Source organism: Crocodylus siamensis, chromosome 1, assembly GCF_052110815.1.
Source record: "Crocodylus siamensis isolate JL-2025a chromosome 1, ASM5211081v1, whole genome shotgun sequence".
NCBI classification, from domain to species: domain Eukaryota; kingdom Metazoa; phylum Chordata; order Crocodylia; family Crocodylidae; genus Crocodylus; species Crocodylus siamensis.
In genome coordinates this window covers 245,676,379-245,688,422 of record NC_143395.1, presented here as the reverse complement: position 1 = coordinate 245,688,422, position 12,044 = coordinate 245,676,379, and the positions used below count along the sequence as shown (strand labels likewise).

At 40.1% G+C, this 12,044-nt stretch overlaps 1 long non-coding RNA gene across 3 annotated transcripts in view; it reads right to left on the bottom strand.

Moving 5' to 3' along the window:
* The window catches only part of LOC149874335 (uncharacterized), a 496,867-nt gene extending 488,555 nt beyond the window's left edge, over positions 1–8,312 (bottom strand). For all 3 annotated transcript variants that reach the window (XR_016443822.1, XR_016443819.1, XR_016443818.1), the window contains exon 1: positions 7,983–8,312. This is a non-coding gene — a long non-coding RNA (uncharacterized LOC149874335). The remainder of the gene's footprint in view (positions 1–7,982) is intronic.
* Between the last annotated feature and the right edge of the window lie 3,732 nt (positions 8,313–12,044).

Genomic DNA, 12,044 nt, shown 5'->3' with positions numbered 1-12,044 from the left:
ACAAGTTACATATAAACTGGTTTAAGTGATCGGAAAATAGTTTAAACCTGTAACAGAACAGAAGTTCAGTGCACATAAACCAGTTTCAGAATGGCCCAAACTGGTTCAAGATAAATGTGGTTGAATGTACTATCTGATTTAGGTCATCTGGTTAGTTAACTGATTTAGGGCAAATTGGTATATGGAACTTCTGTCTTAGACCCCTTCCTGATTCAAGTTAAATCACAGTCTCCCAGCATCCTAGGATGCTTTGCAGCCCTAGGTTTGGCTGTGCGGTCTGCTTGAGTTGACCCCGGCTGGGGTCTCTTGCCAATGGGAGAGGGGAGGCAGGTGGATTTAATCCCCTTCTCTCCCCTCTCTTTGCCTGAGGTGACCACCCCACCCCACCGTCTGAACAGCAAGCAGGGGGGGAAAGCTGGAAAGACTTGGCTGGGGTCCTTTGCTGGTGGGAGAAGGGAGGCAGTGGGGGTTTAAACTCCCTTCCTCGCCCCTCTCACCTGAGGCACTGTCCAGGCCACTGTTCTGGTCATGCCCCCCTGCTGCTCAGGGACAAACATAACAAGGGCTGCTTCCCCTTTCCCCTTCCAGGCACAACCCAGCTGGGTCCTTGTAGGCCAGGGTGGGGGTTTAAAACCCTCCCCAATCATAGTGGCCTGCCCCCTCTCCCCCCTCATCCCCAGCTCAGCTTCCTTTCAGCCTTCCAGCCATTGCTAAGGGAAAGGGAGGACTTGCTTTAGTGCCTCCCAGCTTTTAGCCTAGGCCACTTGCTTTTTGGTTCAATCTATGCAGGTTAAACTGACTTGCAAAGATTGAATCAATTCAGGCTTGGGCTTTTTGAATGTCTGTAGATAGCCCAATATAGTAGCATGTATTACAATTGCACTTTCCTTTACTATGTAGGCCTGACTTTTGTGTCAGGCTATTTGCAGGCCCAGACAGGTATCATACAATGTGTAGACTCAGCCCACATATGGAATACTGTGGCAGTCTTTGGAAGATTATCCCTACGTGTCTGAATGCATTGGCAGTCACGTTGGACACTCCTCCATCCTTAAATTTAGGGCCTCATCCAAACCCTGCTGAAGCCAGGGCATGTCTGTACTGCTGCTGCTGCAGTGCTCTTGAGAGCTATACTGCAAACTCTGCCCTTACCCATACATTTCTACTCCCTAAGTGTCAAAGCCAGAAATGAAGCAGTGAAGCTGTGCTGAAGATGCTTCCTGCTTCTAGAGAGCTCAAGAGTGGTGGTGGGGCCACAACCTAGCGTGTCTTGACCACTTCCTTTCTGAGCTCTACATGTCCAAGGTAGGACAAGCTTTACAAGTGGCACTCAAAAGAGCTTTGCAGAAGCTCAAAAAACATACCTATAGAGCTTTTCACTACTTAGATTAGGTCCCTCATGTAGAAACAGAAAGAGATTTAAGAAAGGGAATAATCTGGTCAGAGGATCATTTTGAGCCTTCTGCCTACTTTTTCACTCCATTTAAGCCCTTAACTAGAGTTTTACTATATTTCATCTCATTTCCATTCTGCAAATGGCCTGCCTCTCTTCCCGAGGCTGAGTATGTGAACTGAACTGTCACAAGGGATCCAAACAATTTGGTTCTTACGGGTATTTAAAAAAAATTACCAGAATCTCGTTTCAAGTGAGAGAGAAAATCAGAGTAAACATACATAAAATGTGCTACGACAAATTTAACCATCAGTCTTAACCTCATTCCTCATTGGTAAAGGGTGATTTAACCACTTACACCTCTCTTTACTATTCCAGCAGCTATTTCAGAATGACACAAATAACATGCCAACTTTACTTTAGGGAAATGTTACTTAAAGCATCCAATTCAAAGGTATATGAACAGGAATATTTCGAAACAGCCAGTAACATTTTCTCTTTGTTATTTTCACATGTCATTTGTTCTCAGTATTTTTTTCACTACTATCAATCAGATGGTCCCTTCTACATACTTCAGTTGGCACTTCTTAAGGAAGTGCCTTCTATCAATGATGGATAAGACACACTGTCTCAGACAGAACAGATTTTCCCTCCCACCTCATCTCTCTTCTGTGTTTATATGTCCCTTTCCATTTTCCTCCTTTAATCTCTAACTTCTCAGCTCCACCCCTCACCCCTATTATCTCTTCTCATTCCTTTTGTCTATTCCCGTTCTATCCCACCATAAAGGTAATATTGTGGCCCTCATCACTGTAGAATCTGAACATCTCTCCTCTTGCCTATGCCGTTTTCACCTTCACCACAATCCTTTGTTAGATTCCTCTGTTGATCTGCTTCAAGTGCATTGGCAGCAGAGTAAAAGTGAATTGAAAGCTGATCACAAAATTTCCAAGATCAGGTTTCCATTCACTTTCACTGTCTTCTTAGGCACTTGGAACAGAAGAGCAGAAGGCAAAGTGTAGGTGAAGAGACAGGTGGTCCCACTCATTTCATTAGAACCTACCTGGAGTACAATAGCCAGGGAAGCTGTATGAAGCTTGAGAAGCTATAACACAGCTTCAGTGAGAGAATTACACCATACAACAGTGATTCTTAACCTTTTTACACTCAAGAGACCCCTGGATAGACTCATAGCACCTCTTGGAAAATTCTGACTCTTAGATTTCACTCTTTTTTGACTACAGAAAAATAATAGAGTAGTTTTTCAGTTGCAAAGAACTCAGACCACAGCTATGGATTTGTATCTGAAACCTCTGGGTTTATCTTGTGACTCGTGTTTGCAAACCTAACAGTGGCATCCTGGTTGAGAATCACTAATCTACAACGTTAGGGCCAGTCCCAGTTCCATTACATTAATAACAATAAAACTGCTGGCTTCACTAGAATGTGGTTTGGCCTGAAATCCATGGTTTACCTCATGCAGTTAGTACGAGATGATCCCAACTCGCTGTGAAGTTAAACAAGAGGGAAGATGGCACAGTTGTTTATATTGTACCAAGAGGGTTTATTCTTAGCCAAATTTAGTCATCTATATATACTCTGCTGTAATTACCCTGTCTTCTTCCCAAACAAAACCATGATCTGCTGCAGTGCCTCATGCTTGTTCCTGTCCAGGCTCTGCCCATTTTTATTCAAAATCCTATCTCCACATACAATTTTAAGTGGGGCAGCACCACCTTAAATCCCACAGTCAAACCTGTAACAAAGGAAGACTTCTAGACAGCTCTGGTCTCCTCTTCTACCTCTGCATCTGCTTTAGTTTGACCCCTTCTCTGCTTGCAGAACAGGGCTGGTCAGGAGGGAGGTCTTCCTGACAACTGAGCATTCCTTGGAGCAGCACTAAGCAACCTGATTGGGCCAAATGTTTTAAGGAGAGAAATCCCTATAGATAAAATGACTAGCCACAAACTGGGATTGTGTAGTAATGATCTGAGTCCAGAGAAACATATACCAATGGTGCATAAATCCTCTGCTCTAAGTCTGGTCTGGTCTCCAGATGATGCAACTATTTACTCAACTCCAGTGCTGACAACTGGAGTTTCTTCTGAGGCTTATGATTCTGGTGCTTTTTTTGAAGCTCAGCTCCTGGAGTCATATGATTATGTGAAAAATATGTTTTGACCATGATAATTGGAGAGAAAACTTGAAAATGTGGCCACTGCAACAATAAAGCATATTAAAATAAACCTGTTTTTATTTTTTTAATATCATTATATCTCCCTTAACGTCTTAGAATTTGAATAATAATTTCCGGGCATTTAGTAATACTGTAACTCACCCTATATTTCAGATGCAATAATTTTCTCCTGTACCTGCATAACGTGCTGCATCTTTCAGTCACAGGAGGTCTGCAAATGTGTTCATCTTTAATACAAAGCACTCTTTCTACCCTTGAAGACATGCTTCCTTAAGCACAAGTGAGTCCTACTGACTCATCTTATAACTATTCCAGGTACCTCCCAGATTTTTCTCTGAAAATCAAGTATGAAACTGTTATTGAAAAGGAAAAAAATATGTCTTAACGTAAGGTTTTTCTAGGTTTTCTTTCACTCTGCTTTCCTCAAACAGAACAGACTGAAAGGACTGTTAAAAGGAGCAGTGCATCTCTAGCTCATACTAAAATCTCCTCTCTTCCCCTTCCTATGCAGCCACCCTGGCTAGGGACAGACATTCAAAAAGCCTGAGCCTGAACTGATCCAGTCTTTGCAGGTTAGTCTAACCTGGCTAGACTAAACAGGTTTGTAACTGAACAACATACCAGAAATGCAGGCTCATGCAGGCATTTCCCAGGCTAGAAGCTGGGAAGGGGGGGGGCAGTGCTAGAGCAGCCCTCCCTTCCCTTGTACACTACTGACCTGAGGGGTGGTGTAGCCAGCCTCTGGCAGGACACACTGATTAGTCCAGCAGGGAATAGATGACAGTGTTTATCATTCCATTAAGAAAACAACAGAGCAAACATTACCAGCTCTCTGTTGATTCTACCTGTTGATTCAGCAGGGACTGTAGCCAGCATGCCGTATGTGGTTACAGCTTATACGACACCTCTCCACAAGGCCGGGGGGGGGGGGGAATTCCTGCTTATCAGGGAGTGGTGAGAGGGAGGGCCTGAGCAGTCTGCTTTTCCTGCCAGAGCTGCAGCCAGGGAGCAGAGGGAAGGGGCCAGCCCTGTTGTGGAGCAGAGAACCCAGCCCAGCACAGAGAGCATGCCGGGCTACTGGGGAAGTCTGATATATCTTAAACCAACAAGGGGTCTGGGACAGACATTGTATAAACTGGTTTGACCCAAATTAGCTAAGTCTGATACTACATTCAACCAGATTTATCTCAAGCCAATTTCAGCCATTTTCATGTTTATGTTCTAGTTTATGTGCACTGAACATCTGTTCTGTTACAGGTTTAAACCAGTTTCTGATCACTTTAAACCTATTTATATATAATGTCTGTCCCTAGCCCCTGGGTATAGTATATGTAAACCTTCCAAAAGAGCAAAACATCTAAAAGTAATGTAATCTTTCTTCGAAGTTTTTTAAAACTGCCTCTTTTCTAGTATCTACTTGAATTAAATGAACCAACAAAAACGTCATTTTGTGATAGGAGGTGGCTTTCTTCTATGTGCAAATGCATATATTAAATATATATGGCATTTGTCACCTTGGCCTGGCTTGTAGCTTCCATGTAAACACTGTAGCTTTGTTTTGGTTGGTAGGAAAGAAATCATAATTCTTCTTGATCACCTGTATCACTAACACAAACATATCTAAGAATAATCAAAGTACTTATACCTGTTGTGAGATGATGATCTTTTGATGCATTCAAAGATTGGGAAATCATTATTAATAATCAGAATTTTGTTCTTCTTGGTTGCTTTGCATCAGGAAAAAATGTTTTATAAAATCTAATTATGCCTCATTACCAGCCTGCAAGAAAGTATCCCTGTGTTACCAATGGGAAAAAATCAAGGCACCAAGAGGTTAGGTGACTTGCCTGAAGTCATACAGGAGGTTATTGTCAGAGATGGCAATAGAAACAATTACTTCTCTCCCCAGTCCTATTGTTCCTACCCAAAAGGTACACTCTTCTCTAAGGGACTGCAGAAGGTTTTGGGGGAGATAAATCTATAGTCACCCAAAATATTTTCCTTAAGATTTTTGGGATAGGAAAAGCATTTCAAAATATATTCACCCCCATCTTCCCACAGTCCAGGAAAGTAATCTACTTATACTATAGGGCTAAGTACAAACAGTCAAAAACCCTGAGGCTGAGTTGATTCAGTCTTTGCAGGTTAGTCTAAGCTGCATAGATTGAACTAATAAGCAAGTGAACAGATATTCACTTTTGATTCCAGAAATGCAGCCACATGCTAGAGCAGACAGCTTGACTGTAGAAGGGATCTGGAACAGAAGTTAAATAAACTGATTTAACCACATCCATCCAGGTTTATCTTAAACCAGTTTCAGTCATTTTGAAAGTGGTTTATATGCACTGCATTTCTGTTGTGTTACAGATTTGAACCTGTTTCCAATCATTTATACTGGTTTATGTGTAATTTCTGTCCTTAGTCTAAGGGTACCTTCCCCCCTTTTTGGAAACTTGCTATAGAACTTTTAAAAAAAAAGAAAAAAAATTGTTTAACTGTTAAGGACCCAGCTCAGAATGACTATCCTCCTCAGACAGCATAAAACTTCTCCCAAAAAATAAATAAATAAATGGAAGGAAAAGAAAAAGAAAAAAGAAAAAAAGACGGGAATCCAGTTTGCAATAAGAACGTGGCATGTGGCATCTGCTCAAAATGTGAACTTGCCATTTCAACACAGTTTCCAGTCCCCGTGCATTTCTGGAGTCATGTTAATTTCTCCACAGCATCTGAGGCAGAATTTACACTATCACAATGGATGGGCAGGAGGGAGAACTTTAGTTTGGCAGAAACAGAGTATAATAGGTGAGTGACAGTGAACTTGTTTGTTTGGAAGGACTTGTTAAAGAGTCTGCATCTCTAGCAAACACTTTTGACATACATCTGAAACACCAACTTCAAAAATAGGTACTCTCTTACATACTATATTTTCTTTCCCAAGTTGAGTTTATTAACTCAAAATAGTTTAGAAATAAGTATCAAGACTGCCCTTTATGTAAAAGCAATTATGTTATATTTTGTAAGATCACCCAGCTAAAGGAAATATTTTCCTTTAACTGAACATAAATTGTTCCAAGACTTCTCAAGTACTTCAGTCCAAATTCAGTTATTCACTTTTTGAAAACAAAGCACAAAAATTTTTAAAGAAGGGATATTGGATCCCATGTGGTACCCGATTGTATTCATGCTGGAATAGAGAAAGCAGATAGGCTAGTTTGTTAAATAGCAAGCATTTTAAATGAGCAGAGTATGTTGAGTAACTTTGACATGCACTGATGATTTATTAGTCTACATTTCGTCAACTCAGCGGTTTTTAAAAACATTTCTGATGGTACTGTCAACTTGTTAATACTGTTACCTTTTTGCTAAAACTTTTTCCCCCTGAAATAACAGTACAGCTTACACTGGTTTTATGACCATTATGCTGAATAATTTTCTTAGAAATATTTAAAACAAAGCCTCTTCGATAACATTGCAAAAGAAACCTGCATGCTCCTTAAAATAAAACTACTAAACCTAGTCCTTGATATGATTTTGTTCCTTGCATAAAATCAGAATATCTCAATCCTTCTAATATTTTCAGAAATATGTATACAAACACAAATCCTTCATATCTAAACAGAAATCAGAATTACTGAACATTGCCTCAAGATAAAGTTATGTGCATCACAACAAAGGAATGCAAAAAGCTACAACAAAGCTCAAGTAAATAAAATAAATACAGACCCCCAAAAAAGCTGGATTTTCCCAAAAATATGACTTTGTCAAAAGAACAAAGCACACACAAAGAGCATGTAAAACCTGAATTCAAAACACATTTATTTAAAAAAAGACGAGGACACATGTTTTTCTCTTTTAGTTCGAAAAATAAAGGGCACAGCAATGAGTCTTGCTGGCAGGCAGATAACTCACAGGCCCTGACCCTTCGACTCACCAGGAATTCAAACACAAAGCTCTTTTCATAGTGACCGTGCCATACATTCTCAAGATAAGGCGGCAAAATAAGGAGTAGTGGAGAGGTGCCATGGAGCTCAGACTATACAAACTCTTCATGTAAATTGTTGCATTCACTTATTCACCCATATGTCGCTGCACACCTGATCCTGCTTACACAGCAGTTTTACGGCAAAACAGCAGCAAAGCAATATGATTTTAAAACAGCGACACACCTCCTAAAACAGACACAAAGAACACATGTACAAGGGGCAAGGACAGGGCCATCCCTCTACAACATTGTATCGTTCGGAATTAAAACGCACCTCAGGAAAATAACCTGAAACACGACGAGTTTCCAAAATGGACTGCTTTGTTAAAACAGAAGGATTTAAAAAAAAAAAACCAAAAAAAACCAACAGCAATAAGTACACTTAAAGCAATACTACAAATCTGACTCACCATAGAAAAGCAACAGTTGCCTGAAGTTAGTGTATTATTTTCTGCCCTGTTCCATTTCACGTTTTGTCTATAGTTGTCCAACACTTAGTAGCTCAGAGCTGCCACACAGAGGCCCCTCCAGTGATCTGGCTTATTTGCCTGTCAGTTTGAGTCCCAGATTCTGTCCTATGCAGCTGTGCACTTTGCTGGAGTCCTAATAATTTTCCATAAGCTTTCTCCCTGCCTCAAGTAGGTAATTTGCTTTCTCTGTTCAATAAATACTCAGATCACTTTTCTGGTACTCACAGGGATAAAGCTTTAAGTTGTTAGTCTTCTAGTTAAAGAGTTCTTACTAAGTAGTGGGTGGAGAAGACTAAGCTCAGTACAAGGAAACTGCGCATAATCAGGACTCTGAGAAACTTCCTCCCATTCCCCCAACCCCTCCTCTCGCTAGGCTAAGCTGCCAGTGCCTCCTTCACAGAATTTAGGAATGTAAAGGGAGGACTCAAAGAGGCCCAGTCAGACAAGCCTTTCTCAATCAATTAGCTTGCAGCCATTACTTGTGACCTTAGGTCACGCAACATAAGTGTGTGGGGTGTGCCTTTAGGGGTACCAAAGCTACTTGCTAAAACTTACATAACCAAAAGTGTTCAAACATCAAATAAACAGTGAAAGCTAGAAAATATTTTTCCAATACCACAATTTTTTCAGGAAGCACAATATTTGACCAAAGAACTATTACGCTGCTTTTACCAGTAATAAGTGATGGGATGCTTATAACTTTTTTTTCCTATAAATATTTCATATATATATCTATATGTGTGTGTGTGTATACATGTATACACACACATACACACACATACACACACACATTCTCTCTCCTGTCTCTCTTGTTCCATGAGGGGCAGGCTTTTGGGATATTGAAATAATGGCTTTTTCAAATGCAGTCTGATGGAGCACAAGGCTTTATTTGCTAAAATGTAACTATACTGGCTCTGCTGTGACAAGACAGGAAGCTTATTCAGAGCGCAAAATTCATCATAAGTATTCCAAATTCTCTGCAGCAAATGAGTTTAGATTGTTCAAACCCCACGGTTCATCTTAATATTTTCACCATAACAAATAGAACAACTGAAGTCATAAAGCCCTCAAATATTTAAATGAGCCCCCTGGACTTAATACACGGTAAGAAGAGGGTGTAATTTACACCAATTCCCACACATCAAAAATACACCCCTTGGTGTGAAAGAAAACTTCAAAAAGAGCTTGCAGCTTCATATCCTGCCAACCCAATGACATGGAGATGATACCCTGGAAAAGCCATGAGGGAGTCCTGATTTCAAAAGCAGATCCATGACTCCCCCTTTCTGGGCCAGACAAGATCAATGCACTGCAGGGGTGATGCACTTTAATCTCAGGGCACATCGCAAAGAATCTCTTACAAGTGCTGCAAATCAAGGCTCACATAAGGTTTGAGGGAAGCTAACTAAGCCATACTGAACTCTAAAGACCAACAGCAAGGAAAACACACACAAAGTGAGAAAGTAAAGATAAGCCATGAAACTTAGTCCCATGTAGATGGCTTGCACAAGGATTGTTCATCACTAAAAATCCCAACTGAACTCTCTAAATTATCAGTGTGGTTTCAAATAACTTCAGAGATTCATACCCATGGATCCGTCCTAAGGATCAGAGCCCCGGAGTGTAAATGTATTGAGGTGTTTATCTTGTGCATAGACCGTTATATCATCAGCATATATTCAATGCAATCCGATTTAAATCCTAGGAAGGCCCTGGTAGTGAAAGTGAACAGCTTGAGATGTTTAAAATTAAGATACTTGACTAGGATTTAAGATATCGATTTTCAGTTCCTTCCTCTGCCACAGATTTCCTGTTTGATTTTTAGGGCAGTATTTTAATCTATTTGTACATCAGTCCCCAGTTCTGTGTTATATGGTGGGTCAGTATGGCTAGGCACTTACTTATTCACTCACAGGTTTTAGGAAGGTTTTAGAGACAGAAAATTATTTAAACTATGGGGCCTTCTACACAACAATGGATGCACCAAGCTGCAGAATTACTATTATAGCAAGACTGTGCCTACAGCATACACTGCCACACATCACAGGATTTCTTGGTGAATACAAAAAGAGAGAAAGTGCACACAGTAGATGAATCACCTCTCAATTCAGACCAGTTCTACTGTTGGGGTTAAGCAGAGGTACAGATCCTCTAGGAGAGGAATGTGAAATCATGCACATAAGTAATTTTTGCACATTACTATTCCTTCCACCGATTTCAGTGAGACTACCCACAAAAACCAGAGTTCCTCACATGCCAGAGAGCTTCCACAATAGAGCTCTTGGTTCACAAGGTAAATGCTTAAGGGTCTTGTATTTCAAATCTAGCTTTTTTCAGCAAACAGAAATCCCAGTTGGGTAGAGTCCAGGGTTTCCTGACAATAGTTCCCAGCAGGTTTTAAGGAATGAAGAAGTCACTGCAACTTCTCCTATCTGTGATCTTCCAGGCATCTTGAGTGTAAGTATTTGCCTTTTACCTCAGTTTTTCCCTTTAAACTACAAATTCTAAACCAAGACATACCCTAGCACCCCATTTGGAAGGACATTGTAGTAGTGCACAGCTTTCTTTTGGCAAGATGAATGTAGAAAATTTACCACACTACTAACAAGACATTTAAAGGAAGTTTTTAATGTAACTTAAAACAATGCCTGCACATTGGAAATAATACTTAGAATAATGGATTCTTTTGGCACCACTGATTCCTCAGGCTGATGGCTCTTCCTTTTCCTGATTGCTGGCTCTAAGATTGCCTCTGCATTGGCTCTTCTCCATTACTGCCACATTTCAGCCAAGCAAAGGCAGCATGAATTATTTCAATACAATCTATGACATAAAAAGCTATATAGCAGTAATGAGGCTTTAGTATTTCAAAGAGTAAATACAAGATGGTGGCCAGGATTATATCATTTCCCTAGAATTTTGCAAGGGTTTGGTCTCTCTCCCATGAGCCAAATCACTGAAACGGACAGAACCAAATATTGACTTAAGGAAAGAGTTCATTTTAGCATTCCAACCGAGGTGACATGAAAAGGACACTCGGTGCCCAAAAGCTTGTCTAACATTTCTCCCAACTATACAGCTGATTGAATAAAAGATATCACTAAAAATAATTCCTTTAATTCTTGTCTTAGGATGTTTAAGGATAAATAGATGCCATACATTATTGCAGAAATGGCTGTGTGGCATTGATGGGTGATATACTGACATTCTGTAGACAATGTAAAATGATATCCTCCCCTGCTTTCCCAAAATACCAAAGTTGGAAGCCTATCTTAAATTAACCATCAATACTATGACTTCTACTTTTACTGAATGTGAATGTCATGCAAGCTCTTTCAGTGAGAGGTAAATTGTTATGCAGAGAATATTTCTATCCATATTTCTCCCTCCCTCCACTGAAACTTCCCCATATGTGTTACAGCAAAGAGGAGGATGTTTTTTATATAATAATATAGCTTGATCACTTTCTCCTTCCATGGTCTCAGTTCAATGTTTTTAGCTCTTTGCTATACAACCAACAGAGAACATGGGCCTGGTTGGTAAAGCATTCTGGGATGGTTTGCTTGTATAATAATTTAAATACCCCCAGAATTAAATGAAAACAAGGCAACAACACTGAGACCCAATTTCAAAAGATCAGGCTCTCCCTCCCCTCTTCACCAACAAGAAATGTACCTCTTCAGTAAGACAAAAAAGCTGCAATAAGCAACTGATATAGAATATGATCATAGTTTCTCAGCTGTTGTCATCAGTAGGATACTAACATCCTAATTCCTAAATTAATTACTTCATATTAAGACGGAAGCTCCTGTAAAAAGGAAATGAATATTAATTTCAGTCAAAAAAGGGAAGCTTACAGCTGAACTACAGTACTTTGAAACAGGCCTTCTAACACTATAAGGCTTCTTTCACCTCCTTCCCCCACCCCATTTTCCTTTCAGGAAACAAAATTCAAGAAGAGAGAGAGAGAGGGTGTCAAAAGGTTACTGCAGGCTTGTAAGA